The 21,175-nt window shown below is 36.0% G+C and overlaps 1 protein-coding gene across 1 annotated transcript in view; it reads right to left on the bottom strand.

The window, feature by feature from the left end:
- Nucleotides 1-21,175, bottom strand: part of PRR16 (proline rich 16) — a 237,739-nt gene that overhangs the window by 16,416 nt on the left and 200,148 nt on the right. The gene's annotated exons all lie outside the window — the stretch shown is intronic.

Raw genomic sequence — 21,175 nt, 5'->3', positions numbered from 1 at the left:
TCAATGTATTTTTTTTAATTTCAAATAGATGAAAATATTTAAATGACATTTTTAAATAAACTCCAAGGACAAGTGATTTTTTAATTTCAAACTGGCAGAGCTCTCATTCACAAAAAAAAAATTGTGATGTCAGCATATCACAGACTAGGAGAAAGTGCTTATGTATGCATTACAGCAATTTATTGATTTTCAGCTAGCCTTTGTAAATAATTCATGAGCTCTGATTTCACTTGATTTTGTGTATGAGTAATTCATGAAGCCAAATTTCATATTTCTTCAGGCATAACTTTAAGATTGAATCCATTACAACCAGTTTTTTAAAAGCTTTCCTGAAGTAAAATGCAAGAAAGGGTATTTAAACTTTAATTTGCTTTGAGTTTTATCACCCAAACAGAATGGGAAAAGAGCTGTTAGATTCAAGTGGTGCCCTACCAAATCATGCCGGCTCTTTCAAGAGGTAGCTAGCAACAGATATCTCATACAACTTTATGAAAATGTTCACATTTATAATGATCAGATCATTTTTAGAAATTATCAACCAAAAATTATTGAAAATCTGGAATAATTTTGATCTGTCTTGACAATGTACTCACACTTATCATAACATAAAACCAGCCCAAGTTTGCACGAACAATGATACCATGGCACAGTAGACAGATCTTAAGATGTTTTCAGAAATCCATTTTTTCAAAAATTATGTAGTCCAATAACATGGGTAACAGGAGGGAACTCCTGCCAGGTCTCTATTGCAGTTTGCTCTGGGGGTACCCAGGTGGAACGGCATGTATTCTTATGCTGTCCCTGTGGGCTACCGGCATACAGCGTATTTATGGACTGTATTAAACACACACAGAAATTGTAGAAGGACGAAAGAATTGAGCTCTTTAATCTTTCTATGTTGTAGTACTCTTATTATCTCACTGCAGGAGTTCCTGAACGCACAATATAAAAACAGGAAACAGAGCATACATGTGAGCAAAAAAGGTAAATATAATATTTCATTAAACCTTCTAATTAGGTTATTTTCTGTGGAGTTAATTTTAAGTTTTGTTCCGTGAATCTCAAATAAAACCCCCAGAAATTTAAGTTTTAAGACTGGGTCATTTTGGGAAACAAATAAATAACTTGACCTGCCTTAAGATCTCAGAACTTGAGGGAAAAGAATTGGAAAACAGTGTATACATACCAGAAGCCATCCTTTGCTTCTGATATCACTGGCAAACAAGTGTTTCTAATTTTTCACTACTGGTGCTTTGCGAGTTAAAAAAACCCCATAATCCATTTATTAATTATGTCCTACAGTTCTTAGTAGCGGATAACACAGTGAAACTTGAAAAACCAGGAAGAAGGATGGGGTGCTCAGGAACATTTTAGAAATAAAATTTCTAAACAAGGCTCTCCAGATTTCAAGGTAGGTGGCTAAAGTAGCTCTATTCACTGGCCTTCCTCTTCTGTCTCCCTCAAACACTGTCACAGATTTACACTTCTTTAAAAAAAGATTATAGAAATGTTAAGATGCATATACTGGATTGGGATCCCACAGATTGTGTTTTAACATTCTATTATAAAATTATATAAGTCTTTTGTTTCTCTTTTTTTTTATTTTTTTTTTAATTTCATGCTGGCATGCACTAGCATTATCACTTGGTAAGTAAGTTACTTTAGGAAATCTAGCCTTTAAATTTAATCTGTTTAGGTAGTTTGGCTAGCAATAGCTATCCCAAAATTCTGTTTCCAGTCTTTGCTTTCTTGAAATTTTCTTTTTCCTGTATACAGAAATACGAACAAAAACCGTTTTCAGTGTAAGCCATAAAGCTCCATTTTTACATCTGTTTATAATGATCCCAGTATTTGCTGTTGTTTTGTAACTTTAAGCTTAATATTACTATTATGTATAAATCCCTGTGGTTTTATATTATCTACAATAGAGTCAGCCAAGAAAACAGCATTCAAATCTCTGTGGATACCATCTAAATATATTAATATTCATGTCAACTTTCTGCCTTGGCATTCTGGACAGTCACTTTTTGATTTCCAGGTTCAAATATTCAAAAATCTGGGGTTTCAGATGTGAGATGAGTTCCTTATCTGTTCTTGCTCAGTACTTTTTTATCAGTCTTTATTTGAGATAAATATATTTTGCATGGCATGAGTTTTAGAAAGCTGTGACAACTAGTGTGCTAAAATTGGTGAAGGCTACAACAGCAACAGGTTTTATTACATGTCAATATCTGCAGAACTTCCAATAATGAGAATAAGAGGAAACTTTTAAATTCAATAAATGGAAAGCTCTAAAATTTAAGAGTATCTCAGATAAACCAGACTGATGGAATGGTAAAATGACATAAAATGAAACAGGATTAAATAAACCTTATACATTTGAGGAAGCCAAACTTGTGCTTAAATGCAAAGTACCCCACTATCTTTCAATAGATACAGTACATATTGAGGTGGAAGTGGAAACAACTTCAATGTATAATGTGAAAGAATTGCTTGATGTCAGAAAATAAAATGGAAGGTTACCCAAAGGCTGTCAAACACCTTATCAGCTCCAGGTGCACATGCACAAGCCTGATAAAATTAACATAAAATGGAAAACAACAAAAAAAAATTTTTAAAGTTTTAATTCCTACAATTAAAAAAAAAATTTAAACACTGAAGCATCTATAGTACTTTTATTGTCTCATACATATATTAAACCCATCTGTATATGCTGAAAGATTTTGTTCTTTTCTACTATGGAAATATTAAGGTTTTTTGTAATGTTCTGTCAAGATTATTTGCAAGTATATCTGCATAAATCTCACAATATATTGATTGAGTTACAGTTATTGCACAAAATGAAGGATCAGTATTAAATGGGATTAAAAATCCCTCAGATAATAAGTTGTCATTATTTTCGCCTTCTAATCAGCAGAGCTCTTCAGCTAGTCAAGCCTGTTTGATTCTTTTACATTAATAGAGAGTGCTGACTCTCCATAATAGAAAATGATACATTTTCACTGATTTTCAGTTTTCACTGATTTTGAAATAGTGTATTTCCTCAGCTCATTCATTTTTCATCCTCACCAACCAGTTTTCCCCCTATATTAATGCATTAATTATCATCAATGATAATTAATAATAAAATTAATTATTTTTGTTTGCATCTTTATATGAGTAAGACTTCTCTGTCAAGTGTTGTAAGAAGCTAGACAATCTTCCATGCACTAATTAGTAGTAAGTTTTGTCATGTAAGATTAAAAATATGCATTGAAAAAGCACACAAAGAAAATACATGTATGTGGTGGATTTGTCATTCCATTTGTTTACAACACTAAGTGGTGACACAATTTCAAAATTCTCCTTGATCTATTAAAAAAAATATATGCTGTCATATATCTGTTCTGATAGCTTTGTTACTCACTTTAAGCAAAGTACTTAGCCTTCCACACTGAGTTAACTCAGCAAAAGCCACTAATCAGTCAAGTTCTAGGCACGGATATCTTGTATTGCATTGGCAAATGCTATTTTTTAGTTGATATTAGCTTTGTTTTGGTAGTTCATCAATCTGGAAATTGAACATTAGATGCATCTCCAAAGATCATAAAAAAGCAGTCATGAGTTGAAGCAAGTGGATGCTTGCGGAGGCTGACATGACATCATATTTTGATATCATGATATCTTCATTATGTGTGTAATACTGCTATGCAGCCTCATTGTGGTTTAAGTCCAGCCAGCAAGTCAGGCCCATGCAGCCACTCACTCATTCCCCTCAGTGGGATGGGGGAGAGATTTGATAGAGATTATAAAAGTATTGACAGTAAGCCTATGGTTCTCTGCTGTTATTCCCAAAATCACACAGGGTGATAGCTGCTAGAAGGAGAGTTCTGTCCTGCATTTGAGTGTTTGCAAACTTTAACACTTCCAAAAGATGCCATCCCCTTCCCCAAGATCAGCTACACTACAGAGGAAGAAATGTTGGTTTGTCCTAACACCCTTCCTAACCTACGCTGTTGAAATTTACCCCCATTTGTCAGCTAAACCCTGTGCAGCCACTCAGTCGCTACCCTCCAGGGGAAAAGGTAGAGAATCATAGAAGTGAGAAAACTTGTGGATTGACATAAAGACAGTTTAATAGGGAAAGCAAAAGCCATGTACAGAGGCAGAGCAAAATGAGGAATCAATTCCTTGCTTGCCTTTGGCAGGCAGGTGTTCAGCCATCTTCAGGAAAGTCAGCCTCCGTGACACATAAGGCTGACTCAGAAGACAAATGCCTTCACTCCTAATAGCCCTCCCTTCCTTCCTTCTTGTTTCATCCTCTTTATGTGCTGAATATGACACCATCTGGCCTGAATTGTCCTTAGGGTCAGTGTCCTGGCTGTGCCCCCTCCCAGGCCCTTGTGCACCATCCTGCCCACTGGTAGGGTGGGTTGAGAGGCAGAAAGTGCCTTGGCTCTGTGTAAGCACTTGTCAAAAATAACAAAAACACGCCTGAATTGTTACAGTGTTTCTAAATCTAAATGATCACAAATCCAAAGCACAGAACTATACCAGCAAGTCTGAAAAAAATTAACTCTGTCGCAGCCAAAATCAGAACATAGCAAAAAGAGAGGGAATAAAAAAGAATTATTAATTAAAAACATTATGCAAAAGCAATTCTGAAGATTAGTGGCAAAATAGAGAATTTGTGTGATATATTTATTTTAAAATTCCGTAAATTATATTGTATTTATTTATCTAAGTACATGTTACAGATTATTTTTAAGCCTATTTAACCCAGAGAGAATTTAAACGAACATATGAGAACACAGCAGGATTGAAAATAAACCCATGTGCTAATGTGTCTAAAACAGAATTCAAATGCTAATTTTAGGTACCCAAAGAGATCCCAACAAACTATAAAAAATTGTCTACATGGTCTTTGTGTTTGTGACTCATTCACTTGGCATGTCTGACCACTAGCACAGAAGAGCATTTGGAGCTTGAGTGACAGAATTAAAAATTTTGTGTATCTTCTACTTTGCTGGCAAAGCAGACTTGGCAGCAATACCCACTAGAGAGAATCCTCAGGATGGACTATATGTCTAACTGGATATTCCTGAAGGTTATCGGTATCTTATTGTTTCTGAAATTACCTGGAAGCACCTTGAAAGTACAACAACTCTCTACCAAGTAGTAAAGCCCAAACTTCACAAACTACACAATTTTTTAACCCTTTATGCTGCCTATTTTTGTTTAACACTATTTCCTGTCTGTGTAGGCACCATTCCCATTCTCCTTAAGTGATACTGGTGACGCTGGTTGTCTAAGGGTTGGGCAAGTTTGTATTACATCCATTGTTACAGAGCTTTGAGGAACCAAAATGTTAATGATTAATGACTCAAAACAATCAGCCTTCTGCAAAAGCAGCAGGTGCTCTGCTGAAGATGTACATGGTAACCAAGAGATGCAGAGGAGGTGAGCACTCATCTCCAGAGGCTACAAGTTGGGTTTGAGACAGATAAGGGAACAGGTGGATAAGAAACAGATGCCATGAGGTGGGATAGTGCTTTATATCATGCCAATGTCCTCCTTTACACAACTGGCTCGTGTGAAAATTTGCCTCCAGGGAACGACCAGGACATTCACGCACAGGCCTGAGGCTTTTCATCCCTTCTGACAGAGTAGAACTGCTCCACTATGCTCATGTGAGAGGCAGCTGTCACGTCGTAGGAGGGGTCTTAAGCCATCAGAGGCTCCTGAAGTCAGATGTCAGATGCCAAGCAGAACAACCCTGATAACCAAAACATGTATTTAGGGAGAGGAGGCTACTGGACAGCAGCAGCTATCTCCTTTATTTTATTGTAGAATTTATTGAAGAAGCTAAAACACTGCAAAATTCAATCACCAGGCAAAATTTTTGTCAGCTGGTATGTCATGATTGGGTGTTGTTTGAACTACATATTACAATCAAGAGCAAAGGATGTAACAGTTTGAAAAGCCTGTTAAGTCCACTGTAGGCAAAACATTGAAAAATTATTTTCTTCAACTCCCGTGACAGTTAAGATCAAGTCAAAATTACCCATAATCAAATGAAGGAAAGCAAAACCACCAGAAGGACACCATCAGCATTTCTTAACCTGTCTGCTGTGCAATGAAAAATGAGGTGTCATATTTCAAAGTACCAACTTTACACCTTTTTTTTTTAATTAAAAGCTTTTCTTACTTTACTACAAACACATTGATGATGGGATCATGCCCTTTTTTCTGACTATGAAAAATGGCAGCATTCATTTTGCCACTGCCAGTTTTTGTGAAATGTTTCTAACATTCAGTCCACATTTTGTGATTAGGTCTATATTCATTAACTTCATTCTTTGACTGAGTGAGCTTTCTATTGATACCCAGCATTCACAGCAGAAATGCAGAATTTTGTGAACTATTTTAATCATCTGTCTTTTCACACTGTGATTAATTAGTATACATTTATTTAAAAATATTTTTGACCATATATATATATAAAAGGTTAACTTTTTGCCATTCCAGATTTCTGCTACCATGACAATTTGCTGTTTAATTTTCAGTATTTGCCTGTATTTAACTGAAAAGTTTACTCATACAGCTGTGAGGCGTAGTTATCAGGTATACCTATTTCAAGAACCATTATTTATGTCATCCACTGCTTACATAATTAATAGGAAGAAGGGATCAATATTTATACAGGCGCATTAAGCAAAGTTAACAGAATTCAAGTCCCAATCACAAATTTATTGTGCAGTAACCTTTCCTTCCAAGAAAAATTAGTCAAAATAAAAAGTAAATGTTTTCATTTTCTAATGCTACTGACTCCTTCACCTATGAGAATGTACTATAAAATATTAATCCTTTCTCATGGGCATTAGTTTGCTGCATTTGAAGTGTTCAGATCACACTGTATGCAGGGAGAGCTTAGAAAACACTGGCAGACAATCTCTGGCGTGGCCTTTAAATTTCCACATAAAGCCTCAAGAGAATTTGCAAGTCACTAGACAGAGAAGGGTGACAGCACCCAAAGAGCTTCGTCAAAGGGATCTGATGGTGTGTTCAAACCTGCTGGGTTTGTCACAGGACAAATTTACAACCATGGTGAAATACACACAGAAGTTCTAAGAGATGAAAATGAAGACAGGAAATAAATTGCTGAGGAGAAGAGAAATTAAATATATGGTATTAGATCTTTCACTGAGGCCACAGTTTGATTACTGAAGAGCCTGACTACAAAAAGCCAAAGACTAAAAATGTACTACATAAATTACTAATCATGACATTATTAGTTGCCCTCCAGAGTTTTCATACTCCAGTGGGGTAAACTGAGAAGCATGGTTCAAAACAGAAAATCACTGTTCATTTACAGCTTATTGCAGCTCAAAAATAAGGAACTTCTTGTTAAGTGCATACTGACAAGCATGTCAACAAAGAATGAGGTCAAAGATAATTCCAGTATGGCATCAATGACCAAGAAATACTGGCTGCCATAGAAGCTGTTAAAATATACAATACTAAGTATAAAAATGATTACAGGATTGATGTAATGGCATCCTAGTTCTTAATATAACATAGCTCATGGTAATGGGATGGATTAGTGGCCTTTGTCAACAAATTAAAGACCATTGTTTCCAGGTATTTCAGAATAAGAGAGTAAGACACACAGACATAGGCAAGGAGGAGCAACTGAAGTAGATTGGCACTGAAGCCAAATAGAAAAATCACTAAATCCTTCTCAATGCTCGCACAAAACCAGAAGCACAGCAAATTTTTCATCACTGTGGCATCTATAAGCTGTAAGAGTCTATAAGCTCTTGCCATAAAGTCCTCTCAGATGGATCACTCAATTTTTGTGCAGGCATATTTCATGTGGGATCTTCAAACAATTAATTGTGCCTTATTTCTAGAAAGGTGAGCTAAACAAAAGTCACTGAGGAGCAACTCTGCTGTGCTTAACATCTACATTCAGCTGAGGCCAAAACTGACAAAATGTAGGCATGCCTCCCATCCATGGACATTTTGGCAAGCAGATATCAGAGGCAAAACTTTGCACCCACAAAATGTTGCACCAGCCAGGTTTTCAGAAAGTGACTCAGATTTGTTCTGAGTGACTTTCTGTTGCCTCACTGTGAAGCAGCTGTGTAAGAAAACAGCATCATACCAAATGGGTCTAGGCTGGGCAGATACCCTCATCAAAGTATAAATAAGTACTTCCAGATTTGCAGAGACAAATGATGTAAACCATACCAAACTACATGTGTTTTTTCATTGTCTTTGAAAGGTTAATGAAAAAAATTACATAATTAAAGTCCATCAAAATTGTACACTATGGTAGATTGACAGAATGGTTTGGGAGACAATCACATCAGAAACTTCTGTCACCTTACCACGATAACATTTAATTTCTATTAGCATCTAATCATTAACTAATTACCTGCTTTTTAGATACCTGTTTTGTAGAAGATACATGTGAAATGAAACATGAATTACACAAATATAGAGAAAAGACACATATGCAATTTCACTGGTAAGTAAACCCAGTTAAATGCACTATAAATACATTCACCTTCCATATTTTAGTATACTTTATATTTTGAAACAATTTGAGCATACTTTTTTTAAAAAAAAAAATGTTATCTTGTACTCTATCCCTGTTAGCCAGTTCAACCTAATTGAGAAAATAATTCAGGTCGTATTTGGCTCTTTCAAAATTCATTTTATGAAATTCAAACCAGAACATTGGTTTGAATGGGGAACAGGAAGAACTACATCTGCCAATATTTTAGTGCTCTTACTGTAAGTTTTACACATAGGTTTAACATGGAATTTGGGTAAATTATACCAGTCTTTAAAAGCTGCCCATACTTGCATGAAAGGTTAAAAAGTCTGAAAGAATGTATGTTCCTGCTTCAAAGTAAAAGGGAGTGGGGGAAAAAAAATAGACCAGTAAAATCTATTCTTTTTGGCTCAGGAAGACTCTGTGCATATTTTCACCATTAACTTCTTACAATAAATTTTTAACCTGGATTCTTATGAAAAACAGGCTTATGCACTTAGTGTCTTTGTGTGTGCCTGTATAAATGTACTTCACCTTTGGGTCTCCTGATAAATCTAACCAAATTAAGCACTGTAAGAAGGCTATACACATAATTGCATTACTACAAGATTGTTGCAAAATTTATGGGTGCATAGACAGAAATCCTGTTAATAGGCTGGTGTGGGTATGGAGCCAATCTCAGTCATACTTAAAAAGTTTTGTCACTCAGGAGAAGTCCCCAGTGACTGGGAAAAGAATCACACATTCTATTTTTAAAAGGAGTTGAAGAAGAGGACCCTGAGAGCTACTGACCAGTCAGCCTCAGTTGTATGTCTGGTACAGTGACAAAGCAGATCTTCCTGAGATTTATATTGAAGAATATGGAATACAGGGAAGAAATTAGGGACTGCCAACAGGACCTCAACAATGTCAAATTGTGTCCACCTAACCCAGCAGTCTTCTGCAGTGGAGTGACTGCATCAGTTGAGAAGAGGAACGAATGTCATTTACTTCATCTTGCACAAGGCCCTTGGTTATGGCTCTTCCACAACTTTGTGGCCATATCTTGGAGAGATAAGGGCTTTACAGATGGACTGTTAGAGGAATAAGGAACTGGCTAGATGACCACATTCTGAGAGATAAAGTCAGTGGCTCAAAGCCCAAATGGAAACCAGTAAAAAGCTCTATCTCTCAAGACTGGGACAATTGCTATTTTATTTCTTCATCAGTGGCATAGATAACAGGATTTAGATTTAGACTTAGTAGGATTTAGAGAGATGGAGCACCTTTCATACAAGGAAAGGCTGAGACAACTTTTTTTGCTCAACAAAACAAATTGAAAAAAGATGACTTTGGAGTGACCTAATTGCATCCTTGCAGTACCTGAAGAGAACCTCCAGGAAAGACAGAGAGGGCCTATTTGCAAGAGCATGTAAGGACAAGGTAGAATGGATTAAAACTAAAAAATAGTAGGTTTAGATTAGATATTAGGATGAAGTTCTTTGTTGTGTGAGTAGTGAGGCACTGGGACAGGTTGTCCAGAAAAATTGTGAATATCCCATCCCTGGAAGTGTTCAAGGCCAAATTGGATGGTGCTCTGAGAAATTTGGTCTGGTGAAAAGTGTCCCTGCCCACGGCAGCGTGGTTGAAAACATGATCTTAAGGTTACTTGCACCCAAACCGTTCTGCAAACCCGTGATCAAGTGCACTGCCAGCAAACCTGAAGATGATGTCAAGCTGACTGGTGCAGCCAGCACACTGTAGGAAAGGGATGACCCCTGGAGCATCCTGGACTGGCCTGTGGAATGAGCCTATGTGGACTTCATGAAGTTCGACAAACCCAGGCGATAGATTCTGCACATGGGTCCGGGGGAGGAATGAAGAGCAAATACAGCAAGTATATTTTTGGAAATTATAAGTTCAGGTAAGAACAGTTCTCTGGCCAGGCACCACTTTCTTACAGGTTTTTCCTTCTTCCTATTTGTTGTGGCTGTTAGCCATTGATCCAAGATGCACTCTGTCTTCTGTAATTCAGATCTGAGAGCTCTACCAGTACCATGTCTTTTTCCAAAAGAGTTTTTTTTTTTTTACAAGAGCTGTCAGTACCGATATTCACATCTTACATTTCCTAAAAAAGAGCAAGACTTGATACCTATTAGCCAATGAATTGCAAAACACCATTCAATAAACTCAACTTACTTCTGTTACATTCTCTAACATTCTGTTACTTCTTGCTTACCAGGTTTTATGATTAAAGGACTTGTGTAATTGTCCATAAAGATACCAGTTCAACCAACCCGTCAGTATTTACATTAAAATTTTCAAAAAGTTGAAGATGAAAGTCAACATCCTGTTAAGTTTCACTGTGTTGCACAGAAATTAGTTGATGAAAAACTTGTTAGTATCCTTCTGCAATACAGCTTCAATACAGCTTACATATACGTGCTGAGATGTCCTAAGTATTATACATCCTAATTTTTAATTGCTGTTGTATTTACACAAAACATCTATTTTGTCCTAATTATTTTAGAAATTCTGACTAAATTAGTTAAATTAATTTTGCATCAAATTGTTTTAGCTTTCACTTCCATCCTCCTTTTTTTTTTAATTTGTTGTGACAAATATTACCTACATTCACAAAATTAAGAACCTTAAACAAAGAGATTAAATATTGATTCTAACATCTTTGGGGAAAATAAAAGGGGAAATATGAGGAAATATTATTTAACTATAGTCATTATAAAAACCTGAATTCAGCTAGTCTGAATGTAATATGTGTAATGTAATCTTCGTGTGCATTTAAATGCACACTTCTGCTACAATAGTTATGGTTTCATGAAAGCAAAGAGTCATTTGAATCAGAGATTGCTAATGGCATTGAAATACCTACCTTCAGTTGGTATCAACAATCATTAAGTTTCTAAATATCTTTGGGAATCTGTTTTCCAAGACAGAGATATGTTTCCGTTGCTTGAAAATACCCAGCCTGAAGTAAAAACAGTTTCTCAAGCCATTATTGTCACAAGGTCTCCTATGAATTCTGCTGAAAATAGACAGGTAAGTAAAAAAAATTTCATACCTATTTTTTTGAATGTGAAGATGTCTTATATCCCCAAAATCAGTCTTTTGAGTACATAGGCTTTTTAAGGAAGAAGGGTCAGGAGAAAATAAGTTTTGGAATGTCTTCTTTATACATCTTTGTACAGCTTAAACATGGTAGAAGTGTGGAAATAGTGCTTTACAGCGCCATTTCTTAAGTGGGCACATGTTCTTTGTGTAGGTTGATCTAGATATGAAGTTTTCTAATTCTAAATCCATAGATGTTTCTGCCAGTAGAGTCTGGCTATTTTAATACCATTTAATCTTACTTTATTTTGATCTCTTGACTGTGGACAGCTTTGGTTTGCTCTTCAAGGAACAGATCTAATCTCCATGGTTTTAGAACTACTTGAAATGCTCAGATGGGATCTGACTCCCTCTGCAGGATCCTTTTTCCAAGACCTATTTTTGAAGCCAATGAAGAGTGAAGAGTTATCATCAATAAAGATTTCACCATGATTGTTAATAAACCTATGAAGTATTCTTTATTTGAAGAAACTATTTTCAGTTGCATATTACTAGTCTAAGTTAGTACTCTAGCTTCTATGGTAAGGTTTTCCACAGAAATCTCAGTTGAATTTCAGGTAAAGTTTTAATAAAAATTGTTTAACTATTCATAAGTGCACAAAATTCTGTATCATCATGCTACCACAAAGATAAAGAAATAGAATTTCATGGATAAGCTGCCTTGCTTTGCCTAAATTTGAAGCGGCAGGATTGTTGTCCTTTTTAAGTGGTTTTTTGCAACTATACAGAAGCCATAATAATATTTATAACAGATAATTTTTTGTAACTATGCAACAAAGTTGCTTTAGTTCTTCAATCCTTGAAACACTGCCTCATTAATGAATTCACCAAATCATTAATGTGTTCATGTTAAATACATTCATTGCTTGGAAAGAAAATAATGGGTTTGGATTTTCAGATAACAAAAGCTCTTGCAGACGCAAATTCATTCAGGAAATATTGGAAATGACAAAAGATTAACTGAACTTACACTGCCTTGCGATTTATAAAAATGTCTAATTCTATTATCAAATGACAGCGAGTATCTAATATTACAATTTTTTTTTGATGCAACTTAATATAGATTGGGTGCTGTCCTCAGAAGCAAGCTGCATGCTACTTCTGGGTTGCATACAAAAGTGATGCTGCCTAGCCCTCTGCAGTTTTCACTGTGTAGTGAAACAAAGTCACCAAAAGCTTATGTAAGTTCAAATCAAACTTCCATTCAGGGTGCATGCATTATCAATAAGAAGAAACTAATGGTGAAGTCAGCCAACTGGCTTTTAATTGCTGTGCTCCAAATCCACTGAGTTCAAATTTTCAAAAGTCTGCAGCTATTAAATGAAATTTCATATTTGATGTTTCCATATCTCTTTGTTCATAATTGCTACAATGTTAACAAAATTTGTTCCTGATACTTTGAAACAAAAGGGAAGAGAGGAAGGCTGTGGGCATGAAGACAAAATCAGAAAATGTTTATAAGAACCTAAGTAGAACAGCATAGTGGGTCGAACAAAGAAAGAGTAACAGAAGCAGGGGAACTGGAGAATTTTGCCAGTCATGTAGTCAGGATACGCAACAAAAAATGCTGCACACTTAAATAGTGCAGTTAGTAAATATTCAGGTGTGTTCATATGCAGAAAACAGAGCCCCAGTAAAGTTGCTTTGCATGTTTATTCAGCTCAGTGAATAAATTTCAGTGAATTTATTCAGGTCCATCACAGTGTTAAATCACAATCAATTCTCAGATCACTGTGAAACTTGACCCCTCCACCCTTTCTGAGTCAGATCCCTCGAGTACTTCTGCCTTCAGCTAATGCTTTGGAAGAGCTTTAGAGCTAGAAGACCATGGCCATTAACTTTACTAATTGGTGCTAGCTAGCAAGGTGCCTGTCATGTAAAGACATCATTAAGAACAGTTCTGATTTCATATTATTTAGACCTACCAGCACATGTGAAATAAAACTATTGCAGAATACCTTGTTTGATGGAAAGAAAGGAGCACTTCTCTCCCTCAAGCCCCTTGCACTTGTTCCACTCCACCAGAAGTAAAATTATATTTAAAAAATTTACTTGATGGTACTTAGTATCAAGAATGAAATTCCCATCCTCTGACTTGTGGTATTTAGGGGTGACTCTCCACTTTTCAGATGAACAAACAGTGAAGAACATTATACTTCCACAGCATCAGACATGAGTTTATGAACATGTTTTATAAGAGAAATATTAATAATTGTTCAATGGACACACCAATCACACTGATGTTAATTTCATTTTGCTTTGTGACTGATGGGCGTTTTTAATGGAAGATGGAAAGTACCAACCTATTTATATTATTAAACTTCAACAGAAACCCTTGGAAAAAAACTGTTAGGACCTGACATACCAAAAGCAGTGAATAATTCAGTTTTATCTCTTTGCAAAATGCTAAGTTATAGGTATCATCTGACATAAGATGTACTTTTTATTTATTATCAATTAATAAAAGCACTGTTAAATGAATATCCTCCTTTTTATGATTTTGGAATTTGCAAAATTTTTCCACAGGAATGGTTTCTTCTTTAAACAAAGAGAGTAATCATTTCCCATGTAAGCAGATGAGCAGGAAATGCTGTTTCTTGTGCAGAGAAATGTGCTGTCATTTATCACTAATGAACTGTTTGCTTGAGATTTTATTTCACTAAGACTGCAGATGTGTATTTAAAAATGTGTTTAAGTGTTGTAGATACCACTAAAATGCTGAATGAGTAGGCTTCATATTTTCTCACAAAAAGAAATAACTCTGCTCATTTAGTATCATAACACTGATTAATCTCATTTCTACACCCACATAATGGCTCCTATAGCCCCATGTTGCAGAAGAAAACATACTTTGACTATAACTCAGCAACAAGATCCAACAATAACAATTGAAACAAAATGGAACAATAAAGAAAACAAGCAAAGCAGAGTGAAAGAAAATGAAACCATATAAATCAAACTAAACCAACCAAAAACTAAATTTAATAAGTCACTGATTTATCATTTTGGACTGTCTCTGTAACAAAATACATACTATATAAACACACATTCATACATGGTTGTTACTTGGTTAGAACTGAAAAAAGGCAAAGTTTTAGAGAACATTATGAGCCACATCAAAAGGCAGGATCTCTTGGTCTTTGGAGAGAGTTATTCCTTCTGCCAATATGAGTATATTGTATGCATACTTACAGTTGTTGCAAATAGATCAAAAAATGCTTCAATGTTTATGTTAAAGTAAGCTGTCTCAGCCTTTAGTAGCAGAACAGCCTGAAATGTATCCAAGAAATTTAAATGTTAAAATAAATGCTGATTTATTCTGTGAAGTTTTATTCAACCATCGTCACTTCGAAATGGAAGTACAACATCTCCAAGCAATACTTTACATAAACTAAGTGCAGCTTTTCACATTATCTCAAAAAAGTCTTGACAACTAATTCCTTGAAGAAACAAAGGTTTGAGTATGAAAAATTTATGGAAGTAGAATAAAGGAATTCTATAGTCTAGTCTACAGAACTAGAGGCCTGGGATACATAAGGACCTTGGTTTTACCTTTATTGCTGAGGAAATTGATAGAAGCCTAGTACTCTATTTAATTAGTAACCTAAAAAAATAGCGAGTGACTTTTCGTATTAACAATGATGTTGCCATCAGCAGAAACCTGCCACAGGCCTTAGGCTGTTGGAACCCAGGACACCCCTCTGGGTGCCCTGGATGGCCCGAGCCCCTGCTCCGAGACCCTGGCATGCAGCCAAAGACACGTGCAATTTTGATCTTAGCCCATGGAGCGAATCACCAACTCTGTATGAAGAATTACAAGTCACAAAAGTTTAAGTAGCATAATAGTAGTTGTCACAGGGTGAAAAGTGAAATTTTGGGGATTTTAGAATGGAGGTCTGAGGCTCCAAGATGGAGGACTCAGGGTGTGCCCTGTACTTTTTCTTTCTTCCTTCTAGCCTCCATGATTTGGGTAATGTTGGCACTTGTAGATTGGTTTAGAATAGAAGCTGACTGTCTAACATAGGTGATAGATATTGGAACAGAATTGTAAATATAGTACACGTAGTTTTTAGTATAAAAGATAGCACCAGCCTCGTAGGCGGGGAGTGTGCCTTTGGCTGACCTGCTGAACTGATCGCAGCAGGCCAGACAGAAAGTGTTTTACATAACAATTAATAAACAACCTTGAGAACAACAGCTGAAGACTTCTGACTCCTTCTTTGACAGCTGGGTTGGGAAAAATACTTTCTAACACATCTTGGGGTCACCCAGATGGCGGCAACTCCCAGATTAGGCTATATTTGCCACCAGCTAAATTTGTTGTCCCCAGTCCTTGCTTGTTATCAACTTATCTTGAGAACTTGGGCAACCTGTGCCTTGCTACCAGGTACATCTTCCTATGATGTGCAGTGCAGCACATAGTAGCAATGGCATTGAAAATACAAATGAGATTGAAAATGGAGGCCCAAGGACAAGCTGCTGATTGTCACTGCTGCATGAGGTAGAAACACACCCTTGTGAGTGAGGAAGCTGAACACACTAAACAGTATGAAGAAAAGCAGCAGAAGCTCCATGCAGAAACTCCAGATGGCTGAGGCTGTGAGAACATTGCAAACTTTCAGAATCTTAGCACCGAAAAAACCCCTCCATCCCTCCCTCTCTCCCTTTCTCTCTCTCCCTCCCCCTCTGCGTGGTCCATAAACTTTGGTTCTTCTTTTGTCCATGTGCAAGCTGCAAGACCACTTAAACCTGCTCAAAATTGCTCTGCTGCAGGCAAGCTGTTCATTGCAAACAACTTCTTTGGACAAGGTAACACCTCCACAGTTGGAGCTACAGGTCTAGGCTGGTACATGTTTTTATTTTTAGTCAATATCAACCCAAGTTTAAATAATACACACCTCTACATATACCCAGCTTCCATAACATGGCAATTTGTTTTCAAACAACTTTATCCACAGTACTTTTTTTTCCAGCTGATTTTCAAGTCTGTTCTGTGCCTCTGTAATTGCCTGCACTATCAGACACCATTCATCATGCGTAGCTAGTTTTCCAAACCAGAGACAGCCAGCATTAATCTAGCAACCCAACCCAGCAAACTCTAATTTCTCTGTCCAGTTTTAATTCCAGACTATAAGAAGATGTGAGGTCTTTCTACACACTGTCAACTGCATGCCATCTGACCAGAACAGATAAATGTCCTCCACAACTCTCTATCAATATTAATGTTATTCGTATTTAGCATGTATAATGCAATCTATGTTTTGCCTACTGTTTTTTTATAAAACCAGTTCATAGTAAGAAATACATAACACATTGCAGAGTTAAAGCATTCTGGTTGGGTTACCTATTACAAAAATATTTTATGGACCCTCTACATTTTTACTGTCTCTCATATTGGTATTAATTACTGTCTCATACATAGAGAGGTAGAATTTAGGCATTCTCATTTTGTTCTTTCTGGACAGTTTGAACCATGATGATGCTTTTAATTGCTTTCCTGTTCAGGATATTTTCAGACTGTATTTTACACCTGATATTATACATTGCACAAAAATAGAGACTAGGCATTTTGATAGATTATGGCATTATCAATTCATTTCAGAGAATCTTGTCATACAACTGGGACACGCTTAAAGAATTTAATTCATCCATTTTCACTGCATTCTCAGTAATGTATTTTCTTCTCTGAATTTGAAAATCAACATATTTGTCAAATCAGCCACAATGTTTCATTTGCTTAAATAGCTTTGTTTTTATGTAACCAGTCATATTGAGAATGTTACAGTTCAGTTTTGTCAGTAATCTGTCAGTAAGTTTGGCAGATATTCAATCCATCTCACACTTCACTTTCTCTTTACATCTACAGAATGACATTTATTTTATTTATCTGTGGAAAAAAATACTAATACAAAACCAACAGGTTGTTTTTTACCCATTATGGATGAGCATGAGAGACCTAAATCCACAGGTGTTCATGAAACAGGGTAAGAATATGAATGCTTAAACATTAATTTTTAAACCAAGTAACTAATTATAAAGTTTTAATTTATTGTCTAATAAAATAATATTTAGAAATATTACATTACTCTATGGCTCTGTATAATTGCACCTACTGAAATTAATTTGTCCTGAGAGCACTTTATAGTCTATACTATACATGGAATGTCTGTAAATTCTATATGTCTTTCCAAATGTATCCCCAGCACAAGAATATATATTGTATACGCGGTATGAACATATAGTTTTAACCTGTATTGTGACCATTTTATATAACCAATGAAAAATTATTTTATTTAGTCTATAAATAAAATAATCCATCTTATTCTTTGTGGTTCTTGGAAACACAACTACTCCAGTCAGAAAATAGGTTACTCTTTATGTGGTGAACTGAGAACAATAATACAGACTTTGTTCACATACATAATTTATGAAATAAACCTGCAAATCTCAGATTAATCAGATCAATTTCAGAATGATTGACCAGTAGTTAGTCTGGCAATAAAACCGCAAGCAGTGGAAAATTGATCCGACTCCTCAGAGAGATGACATGCGTCCATTTCAGGGATTTAAATCCAGCAAAGTTTATATCTATATTGAACAATTTAAATTTCTATTTCCTGTGGGACTAAGAGAATTCTGTCTTGCTCTTGCAGACAGAATGCCTATTAGGTGAAGCACAGAGAAATTAAATAGTGTCACCTTCCCTTTGGGGTTTCCTTAGCATTTTCAATGCCACCAGGCAGTACATTGGTACACAACAGTCAGAGGACAAGAGCATCAAGAGTTCATGAGAAGAATTCTACTTTAAATTCCACACTATCACCACATTGCTTTTCAGCTATAGGCTATATATTCAACTTCATCCCTCCTACAAAGCAAACAAATTCTGAATGCTACCATTAGGTGCACTACCAGCCCAGAAAATCCAGACAAAAGCAAGATGACCCATCACTTTGTAGAATATGGAGCAAGATCAGCAAAATCGTTCATGTAATTGCATCAAAGAGAAAATTATACAAGTTCAAAGAGGAGATTATACAAGTAAACACAACTTGCCACTAGAAAATGCGAAAATTAGTTTTGTTTCTATATTTTGGCAGATAGGTATTCATTACAGGATGAAAAACAAACGAAATCTTGCCAGTTCCTGTACAAAATCATATGCTAATAGATGGCAAATACACCCCTGGAGTGGCAGACATGCAGGAAACTATATCTATAACCAGTAGAGCAAAATATTTTGGGCTCAGTAGAGTAAGCACAGACAGATTCCCCTAATTCCTGTAGTACAATTTAGAAAAGACATCACCTTAAATTAATAGTTCCAGTCAGGTTTATGCCTAGGGATTATATTAATAAATTGTAAATAATAAGATGTAAGAATTTCTGTGATAACCCGCAGGTGAATGAAGAATAAAAGCACAGCACCATGAGGTTTTTTGAGACTAAATAAACAAAGTATAAACAACGTAAAGGGGTGTGGGGACAATTTTATGATGCTTGAGATTAAAACATATCAATACCAAGTCAAATGCAGACAAATAAAGTTAGAAGTTAGAGAAGGGCCTATATGACCAAAATTTTGCATTATGTTCTAGGTATTGCATTTTCCTATTAAAAAGAAATTGCGTTTACTTAGAAACACGGCCTCATAGGGCAAAGTGGTTTTTAAATGTATACAGAAGTGAAATAAGGTTCATTTTCAATTAAGAGGAAAGATAAAGTATCTTTCTAATGGAACAAACAGAGGAAATGAACAGGAGAGTAACATAAGTGTGGGAACCCAGGACATCCCTCTGGGTGCCCTGGATGGCCCGAGCTGCTGGCAGGGGGCTCTGAGACCCTGGCATGCAGCCAAAGACACACGTGGGGTTTTGATCTTAGCCCATGGAGCAAATTACCAACTCTGTCTGAAGAATTACAAGCCACACACAAAAGTTTAGGTATTGTAGTAGAAGTAGTCACGAAGTGAAAGGAAGGATTTTTGAGTGCTGTACAGGGGGGTTTTAAGCCTTGTACGCAGGGGTCCAAGTTTTGTACATCGGGGTCAGGAGTTCTAAGATGGAGGGATTTGGGGGTGCCCTGTCCTCTTTCTTTCTCCTTCCTAGCCTCCATGTCTTTGGTGATGTTGGCACTCACAGATTGGTTTAGAGTAGAAAGTCACCATTCAATATAGATAGTAGGTATTGGGGAAAAAGTATAAACATCTAACACGTAATATATGATATAAAAGATGGCACCAGCCCCCTGGGAGGGCAGTGTGCCTTTGTCTGACCTGCTGAATGAGCCGCAGCAGTTCAGGGAAAAGAATCTTTTAGATAACCAACAATAAACAACCTTGAGACTGGATAACAGAAGACTACTGAGTCTTTCTTTGAAGGCACGGGTTGGAGGAGAGACTTTTCCATCTTTTGGGGTCACCCCAATCCGGGGCTGGAAACCCCACACTCCAATACTTTCACACATAAACCAAGACCACTTAAAGGTACAACTTCAGATTAAATCTCCTTTGGCTTCAGATCCTTATTGAGAATATTTTCCTGGCCAGGTAGCCCTTTACTGTCATTTAAATGCAGGAATACCTGCATTTATAGAATGGGATAAAGCTCTCAAAAAATAACCTTAAAGAAAATTAAATCTCCCCAAAATAATTTTAAATCATATTTAGAATGTCTGGACAGGTAGAGCTGAAGATGCAAAAGCTTTCAAAGGAAACATGTTGCTCCTGTCCCCTCATCTGGAACTATCAATTTCATAAGGATTAATAATAACAAAATTTCACAAGGAGTAATAATAATGTAAATTTTAAGGCAAAATAAATTTAACTTAATTTCTAGAGAAGATAAACACAAAGGGCAAAAGCTAAAGCTAGAACATATAACACTACAGAAATTGTATATAGATTATGAAGGAGGTTGCCTATTTGTCAGTATTTGCCTATTTATAAGTGTTTGCTTCAAACTATTCAGCTTGTCAGAATTGATGTGAGGATAAATTACTCTCTCACATTTTCCTTTGTGTTTCTTTGTAGTCACAAGAAGTCAAGATGTCTTCATATACAACAAATATACTGCCGCAGAGGTTATCAAAAAACTGTTGCTACTCACTGTATAGAAGTTTAGAAGAAAAATTCTTTATAGACAAGAATATTGTCTCTACCATATTCTGTACTCTCACAGCATTCACATATTTTACATAGGAAAACAAACAAGCAGGGAAAGGAAAGTTCTCATGATTTCTCCTAATTTAAAGATCTCTAGTCCAATGTGTTTCTTTCTTTAGCTGGTTCTTGAATACAGATTAATTCCACTCTTACTCAACCTTTTCTGCTTGTTTACTAGTTAATATAATTTTAAAATAATAAATGGGTTGATTAATTCTTAATATTTTATACTTGTTGATCCTCATAATCATAAAAGTCAATATTGGTCCGTTATCCAGGTGAGAAAGGAAGGAATGGTGAGAAGGAAAGTTTTTACTTGCATGGATAAATTAATGAAAAGGCAATAAATGCAGAACAAATATACA

Source organism: Motacilla alba, chromosome Z (assembly GCF_015832195.1).
Source record: "Motacilla alba alba isolate MOTALB_02 chromosome Z, Motacilla_alba_V1.0_pri, whole genome shotgun sequence".
Taxonomy (NCBI): Eukaryota; Metazoa; Chordata; class Aves; order Passeriformes; family Motacillidae; genus Motacilla; species Motacilla alba.
This window is presented reverse-complemented; position numbering and strand designations above follow the sequence as displayed.